This window comes from Arvicola amphibius, chromosome 12 (assembly GCF_903992535.2).
Source record: "Arvicola amphibius chromosome 12, mArvAmp1.2, whole genome shotgun sequence".
Taxonomy (NCBI): domain Eukaryota; kingdom Metazoa; phylum Chordata; class Mammalia; order Rodentia; family Cricetidae; genus Arvicola; species Arvicola amphibius.
The window spans coordinates 101,827,907-101,840,616 of NC_052058.2; positions in this window are offsets into that span (position 1 = coordinate 101,827,907).

Below are 12,710 nucleotides of genomic sequence, written 5' to 3' on the forward strand. Positions count from 1 at the left end.
GGAGGGGTCATCACTTGGCAGGCTTTCTGAGGTGCAATAGGGTTTGGAGAGAGATGGGGGAGAGGGTTGGGGTGGAGCTTCCACCAGAACATTCCAGACTCTTTGGATATATGGATACTAGGGGCTGGGGTGAAGCTTCTGCCTGAACACTCACCCTACAACCCTGGCTGCCTCAAACTTGAGGCAATCCTCCTGCCTCTGTCTCCTTAGTGCTGGAATCATAAGCACACACCACCAGCCTGCCTGTGGTGCACTCTTCGGGCAGCGTTTAAGCAGACCTCTACCTGTCCTCTTGAAGTCAGAGCAAGCGTGGATAGTCACACAAGACCTTCATGACTTGGGCTGACTAACACGTTCCCACAGGAGGCTGTGGGTGACTCAGCAAGCAGTATGGGGGCATGGGTGACTAACAAGGGCCATCTCTTTGAGGATGCTTGCATAGATAACAATGGGGAACCGTTCTTCTTAGGTGATTTAGGTGTCTGCCAGCTGCTCATGCACCTGTATAATCTCAATGAGGTTCATTGTTCCAGCAAGCTAGACTTGACTAAATTGTCTCTTTGCTCTGTGCTACATGAACAGGGACCTGACAGAAGTAAGGGTTTATCTAGGAGGACCATTGTCCTTGCTGTGGATGACAAGACATGAAACATAAGCTAAGCCTCCTGTGGGTGGCAGGCCTGAGGGAGCCGTGACATGATGTGCAAATAAACCACTCCATTTGAAAACAGAGTGTCTGTGGTCAGGATGGGGCCACCAGTCTCCTCTATATAGGACATGATGCCTGCCTTCTTGATAAATAAGGTCTGCCGTATGAGTACAAGGGTGCCCACAAGATACTTGGTAGACTCTTAGGCTATCCAGTGTGGGGTCTGGAGAGATGACTCAGTGGTTGAGGGCACTGGTTGCTTTTCCAGAGGACCCAGGTTTAGTTCCCAGGACCCACATGGTGGCTCACAACCATCTGTAACTTCAGTTACAGGGCACCCAACACTGCCTTTCAGTTCCTGAAGGTACTAGGCATGTATGTGCTATACATGCTAACACAAATAGCCATGTACATAAAATAAGAAATAGTTAAGCAGGGTGATGGTGGCTCGCTCAGGTCTTTAATCCCAATGGTTTTGGAGGCAGAGGCATGTGAATCTCTGAGTTTGAGGCTAGCCTGGTCTACAGAGGGAGTTCAGGACAGCCAGTTTGTCTCAAAACAAACAAAAGAGCCGGGCGGTGGTGGCGCACGCCTTTAATCCCAGCACTTGGGAGGCAGAGGCAGGCGGATCTCTGAGTTGGAGGCCAGCCTGGTCTACAAGAGCTAGTTCCAGGACAGGCTCTTAAAAATAAAGCTGCAGAGAAACCCTGTCTCGAAAAACCAAAAAAAAAAAAAAAAAAAAAAAAAAAAAGAAAAAAAAAAGAAGAAAAAGAAAAAAAAAGAAAAAGAAAAAAAAAAGGAAACAAACAAAGGAATGAACAAACAGAATGGTAAGGAAACCAAGGGGTGGGGGTGGGGTGGGAAGAAGGCACCCCTGGGAGTGAGAGTGAGAGAGTGAACTGAGAAGAGAAATACTCAGAGGCCTGGGCCATGGGTCACATGACCCTTCGTAGGTCATTTACAAAGCACCTGCCCTTTCCCAAGCCAGTACATCACAGCCTTTTCTCACACAGGCTCTGGTCCTGGCAAGAAGCCCAGGAGGGAAGAAGTTTCCGCCCTTTTCTGTCAGGAGCTGCTTTCATATGCTAATTTGTTGTGTTTTGTTGTTTTTGAACTTTACTCACTACGGACCCTGGCTGGCCTGAAACTTAACTAATAAACCAGGCTGGCCTTGAACTCACAAAGTTACACTATCACGCCTGGTTCTCATATGTTAATTTTTAACATTTATTTGTGTCTGTGTTTGCCCCACGCACACTTCAAAGCTCATCTGTGGCCGTCTGAGGACGACTGGCAGGAGTCAGACCTCTTTATGCACTGCGTGGGTCCCAGGGATTGCGCTTGGGTCCTCCAGCGGTGGCAAGCGCCCTTCCTGCTAAACTACCCCGCCAGCCCCTCAGATGCCAATGCTGAGGCCTCTCTCTCTGCAGCTCTACCCTTCTGCCACAGAGCAGAAAGTTGACAGAAGGGAGATTCTGGTCCAGCGTTCAGAGAAGGCTCTCTCACCAAATCCCAGCTCTGCAGCCTTGTGCGCTTGCTTAGTGTCTGAGCCTCAGTTTGTCTGTGTGATACGTGCGATAAAATGAAACTGGATTTCTCTAAGGGCTGGCTCCTGGGAGCTTGAACGCTCCAGTGAGTATATGGGCAACACAAATTGGACTTGTGTTTGCTGCTGCTGCTGCTTCTTCTTCTTCCTCCTCCTTTTTTTGGGGGGAGGGGGTGGGAGGGAGGTTACAAGGATGGGGAACAGACTTAGAAGGACTGGGAAGTGAGTGTGACTGGGTGCACGATGTGGAATTTCCAAACAATCAATACAAATATTAAGTTGGAAAAATGAATCTAGAAGCTGCACATTAAATTTTGGAGGCACTACTAAACACTCGGTCTCTAGCATGTAAAGTATATCTGCAGCCGTGAACTACACCCCAATAATTACATGTATTTTTCATGGGGCCACATATGTGTTGAGTATGTAAAAGTTACTCCTTGTTTCCTGTGGGGTTTTTGTTGGTGGGGTTTTGAGACAGGGTTTCTCTGTGTAGCTTTGGTGCCTGTCCTGGAACTAGCTCTTGTAGACCAGGCTGGTCTTGAACTCACAGACATCTGCCTGCCTCTGCCTCCTGAGTGCTGGGATTAAAGGCATGCACCACCACCACCCAGCTAGAAATGGGTTAAATTATAAGAGCTAGTTAGAAACTAGCCTAAGTTAAGGCTGGACTTTCATAATTAATAAGAAGTCTCCATGTCATTATTTGGGAGCTGGCTGGTAGGACTTGTTACATACAAGTTTGTTACCTTTATTACCTGGCCAGGGCCCCTTTCTTCCTCTGTCTTCCAGGGGCTATCTAATACCTAGTTTCTCAGTGTGGGTGTTGGGAATTGAATCCCTGTCCTCTGTAAAAGCAGTCAGTGATCTGAACTGCTGAACCATCTCTCCAGTCCCATTTTTCTTTTTTTGAGACAGGTTGGCTTCAAATTCACTATGTAGCTATAATGATTAATCTTGGTTTTGATTGGATCAGGGATTAACTAAAGACAAATTACTGAGCACATCTCTGGGAAATTTTCTTGACTCAACTTGAAGTGGGAAGATCCACTCTGAACATGGGTGACACCATCTGGTGGCAGCCCAGATTAAAGATATCCAAGGACCAGGTGGTGTAGCACATGCCTTAGGCCCGGCACTCAGGAGGCAGAGGCAGGTGAATCTCTGAGTTTGAGGTCAATCTGTTCTACAGAGTGAATTCCAGGACAGCCAAGGCTGTTACATAGAGAAAAACAAAAACAAAAAGAAACAAACCAGAAGGCCCAAGGGAGAGGTTTCCCGCTGTTTGCCTGCTTGCTTTCCTGTAGCTGGCAAGTTCATCAGCTGTGCTGCCGCTGCTGCAGTGCTGCTTTCTTTCCCAGGAATCAGAAACCTGCTTCTTCATCCTCGCAGGGTGGGCTGAATCCCCCAGCTTTCCTGGCCTGAGCAGCTGAGGATTCTCAGCTTTCCCAGTGTGGAGAGGCATCGCTAGATGACCGAGTCCATCCTATAAGCCAATCTTAACAGCCCCCTTAGCGACACATATTCCTTCTATTGTTCCCCTAGAGAGCCCAAAATAACACGGTAGCCAGGCATGACCTCGAACTCCAGATCCACCTTCCTCACATTCCAAGCGCTGGGATTGCTGGCCATACTCTGTTTATGCTGAGGATTCAATCCAGGGGTTCATGCATGCTAGACAAGCATTCTACCAACTGAGATACATATTCAGCCCGATTTAATTCTTTATTTTTGCATGGGCGTGTATGTAGGCACATGTACATCTGCATATATGTATGCGTGTGTGTGTGTGTGCGCGCGCGCATCAAGTGTTTTCTTCAGCCATCCTCCACCTTATATGTTGAGGCAGGGTCTCTCACTTGAACCCATTGCTCGCCTGTCTAGCTACTCTAGCTAGACCCTTTGCTCCCGGGATCTCTCCTCTCCTGAGTCTGCCTCCTGCTGCTGGGGTTATAGGCGGACGAGCACACCTGCCCAGCGTTTGCGTGCTTCTGGAGGCCTGAACTCTGGTCTTTGGGCTTGCACAGCAAGTGCCTTGCCGGCTAAGCCATCTCCCCGTACCCATAGGGTTTGCTGAGACAGTGCCTTGCTATGCAGCCCGCGCTGGCCTCGGACTTGCAGCAATCCTCCTGCTTCACTTTCCCAACTGCTGCCACGGCAGGTGTGCACCATGCCCATCTGAACACGAGGCTTTCGGGGGAGAAAATGAGAGCACTGCCACTGTGGTCACGGTGTCTGCCCGTAAGAACTGGCCAAGTAAATGCCTGATTGTTTTAACATCAAAGAAAGCCCGCACACCGTGACACCTGCGGCATCCGGATGGACAATTCACTGCAGTCCTGTACCCGCTGCACCCAGGTGGATCCTAAGGGCTGCTGTCCCTGCTGCTTGACGGGAATTCCTCACTACCGCGTACCTGCATAGTGATTTGTTGCTGTCCCCCACCCCGCCCACACCACCCCTGCTACTAGGCAGCTCTGTGGAATGTTTTCCCAGAACAAGAGAGGCTGAACTATGCAAGACGCGTTCACTATGCAGGTCAGAGGAAAAACGTCCCCCTAGCTGCACTGGTATGCTGGGCTTCCTTGATAAAACAGGTGCCCACTCCCCACCCCCACCCCACCACACCCCACTTTAGAAAGTGCTTGCTTTCCTTCTGGAAGCTCTGTTTACAGGCTGCAAGGTTTCCACACCCTGAGTTGGCTAGGATGGTTTTCAGAAGGTTCTAGAGTCCCCTGTAGCTTCTGTGCCCACTGCTCTGGAGTCAGCTATGACAGTATCGCTTTCAGGACTGTGTGTTAGGGTCAGACTCCCCATTCTGCAGCCTGCAATCGTGGCAGGTTGAGAAGCCTGTAACGTGTGGCTGGGGAGAGGGCTCAGTGAGAAAAGTGCTTACCACGTGTGCCTCAAGCCTACCACGAGGACCTGAGTTCAAGTCAGCCACGTGGCTGTACCATACAACTGCATATAGCTCCAGAGAAGTGGGGTGGGAGTAGGGACAGGAGAACCCATGGAGCTTGTTGACTGCCGGCCGAGCTGGAAACACATGAACTCCAGGTTCAGTAAGACAGTCTCAAGTGAGAAAGGGGAGAACGACAGAGGACATCTTCCTCCAGGTGCACATACTGTACACTCTTACATTCCAAATACCACACACACACACACACACACACACACACACACACACACACACACAGAGGTGGAAAGTGGTTCAGGAAGACCCTGACACAGACCTCGGCCTCCACGTGCGTGCGCGTCCCCTGACACAGACCTCGGCCTCCACGAGCGTGCGCGTCCCCTGACACAGACCTCGGCCTCCACGAGCGTGCGCGTCCTGACACAGCCTCCATGTCCCACCAGAAGTTTAATGATATCCTTGTCTCACAGTGAACTGGAGGTCAGCCTGGACTACCCAAGACCCTGTCTCAAATCAAAGACAAAGACAACAAACAAAACCAGCATGGTTGCAAAACACCTTTGGCACTTGGGAGGAAGAGGCAGTTGGGTCTCTGAGTTCCAGGATGGTCCCTTCTACATAGTGAGTTTCTAGCCATTAGGGCTGTACAGTAAAACCCTGATTCAAAACAAAACAGGAGGAGAAGCTGCTCCTGTGGTAAGAATTACGTCTGACCAGGGGCCATGCTTGATTCACTGATTTCTCTTGAGTTATGTAGTACTGCCACTCTCTGGGATCTGTCCTAGGCTTCTTCACGCCTGCTACCAACTGAGTGAGCGCTCCAGCTGCCTTGCCTAGCTTCCTGTTTTATCTTCCCCATGACACCCACCACTTTGTGCTGTAGAACGTTTGCATTTTTTTTTAAAAAAACATTCCGTTTAGGGGCAGGAGAGTTGACTCAGTGGTTGAAAGCACCTGCTGATCTTAGAGAGGACCTGGGTTCAGTTCTCAGCATCCACATTGCCTGTAGCTCCAGTTCAAGGGGACCTGGCACCCTCTTCTGGCCTCCCCTGGCACAGCACAGAGAGTGAGCTCGCATATATTAAGAAAAACATTTATACACATACAAATATATAAAATAATCATTTTATTTTTCACTGCGGATGTGTGAGTATACAGAGGACAATTTCGGGAATCGGTTCTTTCCTCCCATTATGGATTCTGAGGATCAAATCCAGATCACAAACACATACATGTTATTTCAATAGTTGAGTCATCTTGTTGGTTAACTTACAGTAGTGAGTTCTATGCCAGCCACGGTTACATAGGGGAATCCTGTCTCAAAACAAAAGCAACCAGCACTCGGGAGGCAGAGGCAGGCGGATCTCTGAGTTCGAGGCCAGCCTGGTCTACAAGAGCTAGTTCCAGGACAGGCTCTAGAAACTACAGGGAAACCCTGTCTCGAAAAACCAAAAAAAAAAAAAAAAAAAAAAAAAAAAGCAACCAAAGGCATGATGGTGAACATGTGTGATCCCAGCAGGGGAGGTGAAGGCAGAGGGATTAGGAGTTTAAGGTCAGTTCAAGTTTAGACTTCAAGGGCTGGAGAGATGGCTCAGCGGTTAAGAGCACTGGCTGTTCTTCCAGAGGTCTGAGTTCAATTCCCAGCAACCACATGGTGGCTCGCAACCATCTGCAATGAGATATGGTGCCATCTTCTGGCATGCAGACATACTGCAGACCAAACACAGTATACATAATAAATAAATCTAAAAAATATGTTAAAAAAAAGTTTAGACTTCAAGTTCTAAGCAAGCCTGGGCTACAAGGGACCTTGTCTCAAAAACAAACAAACAAATGGAAAACCATCCACACCACTTACCATTTACTGACGTGTTAGAGCAGAAATAGAGGGGGAAATGTCATGCTCCTGCAGAAGAAAACAAATTGCTGATGACCCCGTAGTGCTGCCCCGACATCGCAGACTCTTGCTGGCTGGCTTGGTTCTGCCTCCCCGTGGCAGCATCAGCTCCAACCCGAAACCTCCCACAGACTTCCAGACCCCAGGAGAAACTGTGAATGAGACAGCTGGAGGACAGCAGGGTTAATACTGGGACGTTTGTACAGAAACCATGTTGGCAAGTATCAAATGTCTTGAGTCTCTTTTTCTGGGCATCAGAGAGCTGACAGCTTTATTTATAACTAGAGAGCTTCTAAAATTGGCACCATCTGGCCAGAGAAGTAAAATCTCGGATGGCACCAAGTCCTGCTTTTCTGTTAGCACAGCAGACGCAGTGCAGGCATCCAGACACCTGCTGAGCAGCTTAACTGTAAAACAAGAGAAATTTGCTGGTACCAGTGGGCACCGGAACAGGGTGAGAGGCCCCTGAAACTGGAAAGACAGGTGGCTATGGTCCACCAGGTGGGTGTTTGAGATTGAACCCAGGACCTCTGCAAGAAGGACCCAGAAGACCTGTTTTTATGACAGGGTTTCACTATGTAGCCCTGGCTGGCCTGGAAGCCATGTAGCTGGCTTCATTGATCGGGCTAGCTGCAAACTCACAGAGCTCCCCTGCCTTTGCCTCCTGACAACAGCACCCCTCCTCCAAGCCCCAGGAGGCAGGGTCTCAGGCATCTCAAACTGGCCTCAAGTTTACTATGTAGCTAACCTTGGACTTTTGATTCTCCTGCCTCTGTCTCCCTAGTGCTGGGATTATAGGCATATACAATCACACCTAGTTTCTGTAGAGTTTGAGATAGAATCTAGGGTTTTGCGCATGGTAAGTAAGCACATGTAGTTGAGCTACATCCCCAGCCTTAAGTATTCTTTACTGAAAACAATGGAACACTCAAGATGGGTGTAGTGTTGCTCGGCTTTAATCCCAGCACTTGGGAGGCAGAGGCGCGCGCGCGGGGGGGTGGGGGGGGGGTGTCTCTGGGTTTGAGGCCAGCTGGATCTATATCGCAAGTTCCAGAACAGCCAGAGCTACATGTGAGATCCTTTGGGGCCGAGGAGGGGGGATGAGGACAGGACAATAATTCCTGGCTTAAGGTAAACTCTAACTTTTCAAATAAAATTTAAAATATTATTTCTGACAGGAACAAGGCTAGAAATGCAACATGGAGCTATAATTCTAGCTGGGTGTAATGTCACAGGCCTGCAATCGTAGCACTGCAGAGGTTGAGGCAGGAGGATTGAGAGTTCAAAGACAGCCTCAGAAAGAAAAAAAGAAAAATCCAAAATGCTGAGGTTACTGGGTGAAGCAGAAAAGTGACACAGTTCTGGGTAGAGTTTAAACATCTAAATAGATACACTCGCGTTGAAAATGCATCGTGAAAGAAAGACTGTTTAGGAGCGGGAGAGATGGCTCAGCGCTTAAGAGTCCTTGTTGCTTTTCCAAAGAATCCAAATTTGGATCTGACATTAATGTTGGTGGCTAGCATGTGTCTGGAATTCTGGCCAATACCTCCTTCTGACCTCTGCAGGCACCTGCGCACACACACACACACACATACACACACACACACACACCTAAAGAAACAAAACAAAACAAGGCTGTCTTTAGAGTGACTTTGGTAGCAAAGCCAAGTTCCCTGCATGGACTTTTAGTTCTAAGTGGAGGCTGGGGCCTGGGAATCTAGCTCTGTTGGAGGATTGCTTGCCCGGCATGCACATGGGCCCAACACTGCAAAACCACCACACTGGTACACATCTGCAATCCCAGCACTCGCAAGGTGGAAGCAGAGAGATCCTTAGCTACACAGCAAGTTTGAGGTTAATAGGGCATAAAGGAGACTTTGGTTTTTTTTTTTTAAGTTAATAACAGTATAAATCCCATAATAATCTTGTACTTCTGGCAATCTGTAAAGTGCAGATCTAGTTTTTTAGGATTCGTATTTAGGCTCGACTGCCACCTAGTGGTATGCTGCTGTTATCTGGAGAGCCTGTCTTGTTAGGGTTTCTAGTGCTGTGATCGAACAAGACCACAGCAACTTAGGGAGGAAAGGCTTTATTTTGCTTTCATTTTCAAATCCCAATGCTTTGAAGGAAGTCAGGTCAGGAACTCAAGGCTGGAACCTGGAGGCAGGTGCTGATGTAGAGGTCATGGAAGGGTGTTACTTACTGGTTTGCTCAGCCTGCTTTCTTACCCAGGACTGCCAGGCTAGGGATGGCACCACCCACAATGGGCTGGGCACTCCCCCATCAATCACTAAGAATGCCTGACAGGCTTGCCTGCTCACAGCCTATCTTATGGAGGTTTTCTCCTCTCAAGTAGTTTGTGTCAAGTAGACATAAAACTAGCCAGCAAAGATCTGAATAAGAAGTCTTGGCCTCCTCGGAGTAACTGCCCCACCACCCCATTTCCACCCCCCTTCAGTCATCAGGTCTCACCCACAAGGTTTTGTGATTTCCTTTTACACTGCTAAGACTAATACAGGAGTCCCGCTTTTCCCGCTGAAACAAGGGCTTGAGCTGGTTTAGTCCTCAGTTCCCTCCTCTTTGGGACGAGAATAGTAACAGCTGCTTCATTAAGCCAGTTAGGACCTAGGAAGATGGTTTCAGTGGGAAAAGTGTTTGCTTCGCAAGCTTGAGTAAGGACCGGGGCGCCCACGTGGAAAGCTAAGAGTGACAGTTCATGCTTGAAACCCCAGCGCCAGACGCCAAGACGGGTAGTCCTTGGGGCCACCGGCAGCCAGGTTAGCTAAAATGGTGAGCTCCAAATTCAGGAAGAAATCTTGTCTTCAAAGAGAATTAGACTCAGGCAGTAGTGGCGCACGTCTTTAATCCCAGCAGGCAGGAGGCAGAGGCAGGCAATTCTCTGTGAGTTCAAAGCCAGTCTGGTCTCCAGAGTGAGTTCCAGGATAGCCAGGACTACACAGAGAAACCCTGTCTCGAAAAATAAAGCAAAACAAACAAAAGATTTGAGGCTGGAAAGACAGCTCAGCGGGGAGAAGCGCTTATGTTACAAGTCTCAAGAGCTGAGTTCAGCCCAGAAACCACAGAGAACGCTCTATGCAGCAGTGTGCATCTGTAATCCCAGCACTCAGTGAAACGGGCGGAGAGAGGAGAATCCCCTGTAAGTCTGTGGGCAGCTAGGCTGGAGTACAGCGCACAGCAGGAACAAGGGAGTCACGACTTAGAAAGGACCCCACCCCCAACCCCCTCCGCCAATGCAAAGATACTCAGAGTGCTCCCAACAGTGTCTGACACAAAGAAACACAAAATAGTGGAAACACTGTAAATTACAATCACATGCTCCCCTCCCAAGTCAGGGTTCTGTGGAACTCGCTCTCTAGGCCAGAGATCCAAGTGCCGGGACTAAAGGTGTGCACCACCACCGCCCAAACACTCACCGATATTTATGAGTGCGTAAATGGGAACTCAAGGCTTCAAAGCCTTTCATACCATCCTCACCTCCCCTTTGGGGACAAGGTTTCTTTCGTGCCAGGCCAGCCTTGTCTCACTATGTAGCTAGGATAATCTTGAACTTCAGATACTCCTGCCTCCACTGTACACCACCATAACCAATCTTCCATACTGGGAACTAACCTTAGGGATTCAAGCTCGCCAAACAGGCACACTACAAAGCTAATCTCCAGATGATTTCCCTTGTTCATAAACAATTGTACTATGCAACCCAGGTTGCCCCCCAAACTTTTCTACCTCAGCTTCCTGAGGATTACAGATCCGCAGCGCCATACCCAGCACTGAGGAAGCAAAATTCAGTTTAAGGACACAATGAAGCATTTTGCCATTGTACCTGAGGGTTGTGACATAGCAAACTAAATGCTACAGTGGGGGTGTGCTACGCCAAATAGTGCTTCACAAGGACACAATTGGGTGGTGGTAACTGATGCACTGTGATGACACAATCACAGTGTGATGACACAATCAGTGTGATGACACAATCAGTGTGATGACACAATCACAGTGTGATGACATAATCAGTGTGATGACACAATCACAGTGTGATGACACAATCAGTGTGATTACACAATGGAGCATTAACAACCCAGTTCTGTGACGACAATGCGCCTGGTGGTGCCACAGTGGCACGTGTGGTGTACCATACTGTCGGTAGTGACATTCTAGTGTCTATGGGACAGCCATATCACCAGGCCCTGCGGTACAATGTCGACTTTGGTGCCATCAAATGAACCGTATGTCACACCTGAGTGTTGATGACAAGTGGACGCTGTGAGCCCAGTCAGCACTGTGATGTATCTGTGGGCACTCTGCCTGCACAATTTGTTGCTTGGTGCCCTTGGAGGCCAGGAGAGCGCAGTTGCTGACAACTGTTAGCTACAGTGTGGGCGCTGGGAATCAAACCTAGTTCCTCCGAAGGACAAGTGCTGTTAGGCTGAGCCATCTCTGCAGCTTCGTTTTGTTTTTCCTTAGATTACTATAAATTTCCTTAGATTACACCCACATTGCAGGTTTTGTAGAAGTGTTTCCTACTACCCAAATCACTGGTAATCATGGGCCTGTGGATGCCCATGTGTAATGAGATTTTGTTTCTGCTCATGGCCAAATAGAGATGCCACTCCCTAAACTGATCTTTTGTGTTGTTGTTTTTCAAGACAGGGTTTTTCTGTAGCTTTGGAGCCTGTTCAGGAACTAGCCCTTGTAGACCAGGCTGGCCTCAAACTCAGGAGATTTGCCTGTCTCTGCCTCCCAAGTGCTGGGATCAAAGGTGCATGCCCCCAGTGCCCAGCACACATAATCTTAATAAGTGTCGATGTCCAGATACTGAGGCCAGAGGACATCATCATAAGCACATAAAGTACACCAATGTTACTTTGAGACAAATGTTAGTCATTTCTGGTGGTTTTAAAGAAAGTGGCCCCCAAAGGGAGTGTCACTGTGAAGGTGAGCTTTGAGGATGCATACTTGCTCTAGATACCACTAAGTGTCTTAGCTCACTTCCTGTTGCCTGCAAAAGGTGCAGAACGCTCAGCTACCTCTCCAGAACCACATCTACCATGATGGATTAAACCCCCGAAACTGTAAGCCATCCCAATTGAAAATTTTCCTTTTATCAAGAGTTGCTGTCATCATGGTGTCTCTTCACAGCAACCCTAACACATTAATTAAAAACCACTTCTTAGGGTTGAGGATTCACAGTGGTAGAATGAAGTGTGGTGTGGCAGGGGAGATGCCAGGTAAGGTGGCACATACCTAGAGATGGATTCAGGAGGGTTGGAATGAGTCTGGGAGGACCAGAGTACAGTACTTGTTACACAAATGTGAGCACTTCAGTTTGATCCTGAAGAACCAGGCTTGGTGATGCACCACTGGGCAGAAGAGACAAAAGGATTGCTCTGACTTCTAAACCATGCCATGCCGATATGAGCTCCTTCCTCCTCTAACATGAGACATATACACATAAGGTAAAGTGACTGAAGAGAGTTCAGCTTACACCACATACAAAAGATGACATTCTGCCTACATTCTAAATTCTATTCATTAGCTTAAACAAACATCAGGAAACTAGCCAAGTGTCTACTGGTGAAAAGAGGCTCTCTCACACACAATGCATTCACCTAGGTCCTGAACTCACTGCCAGGCCATCCAGGTGCTGTTATGGCCTGTCCATTACGTCAGGTTCATCAGGAGTCCT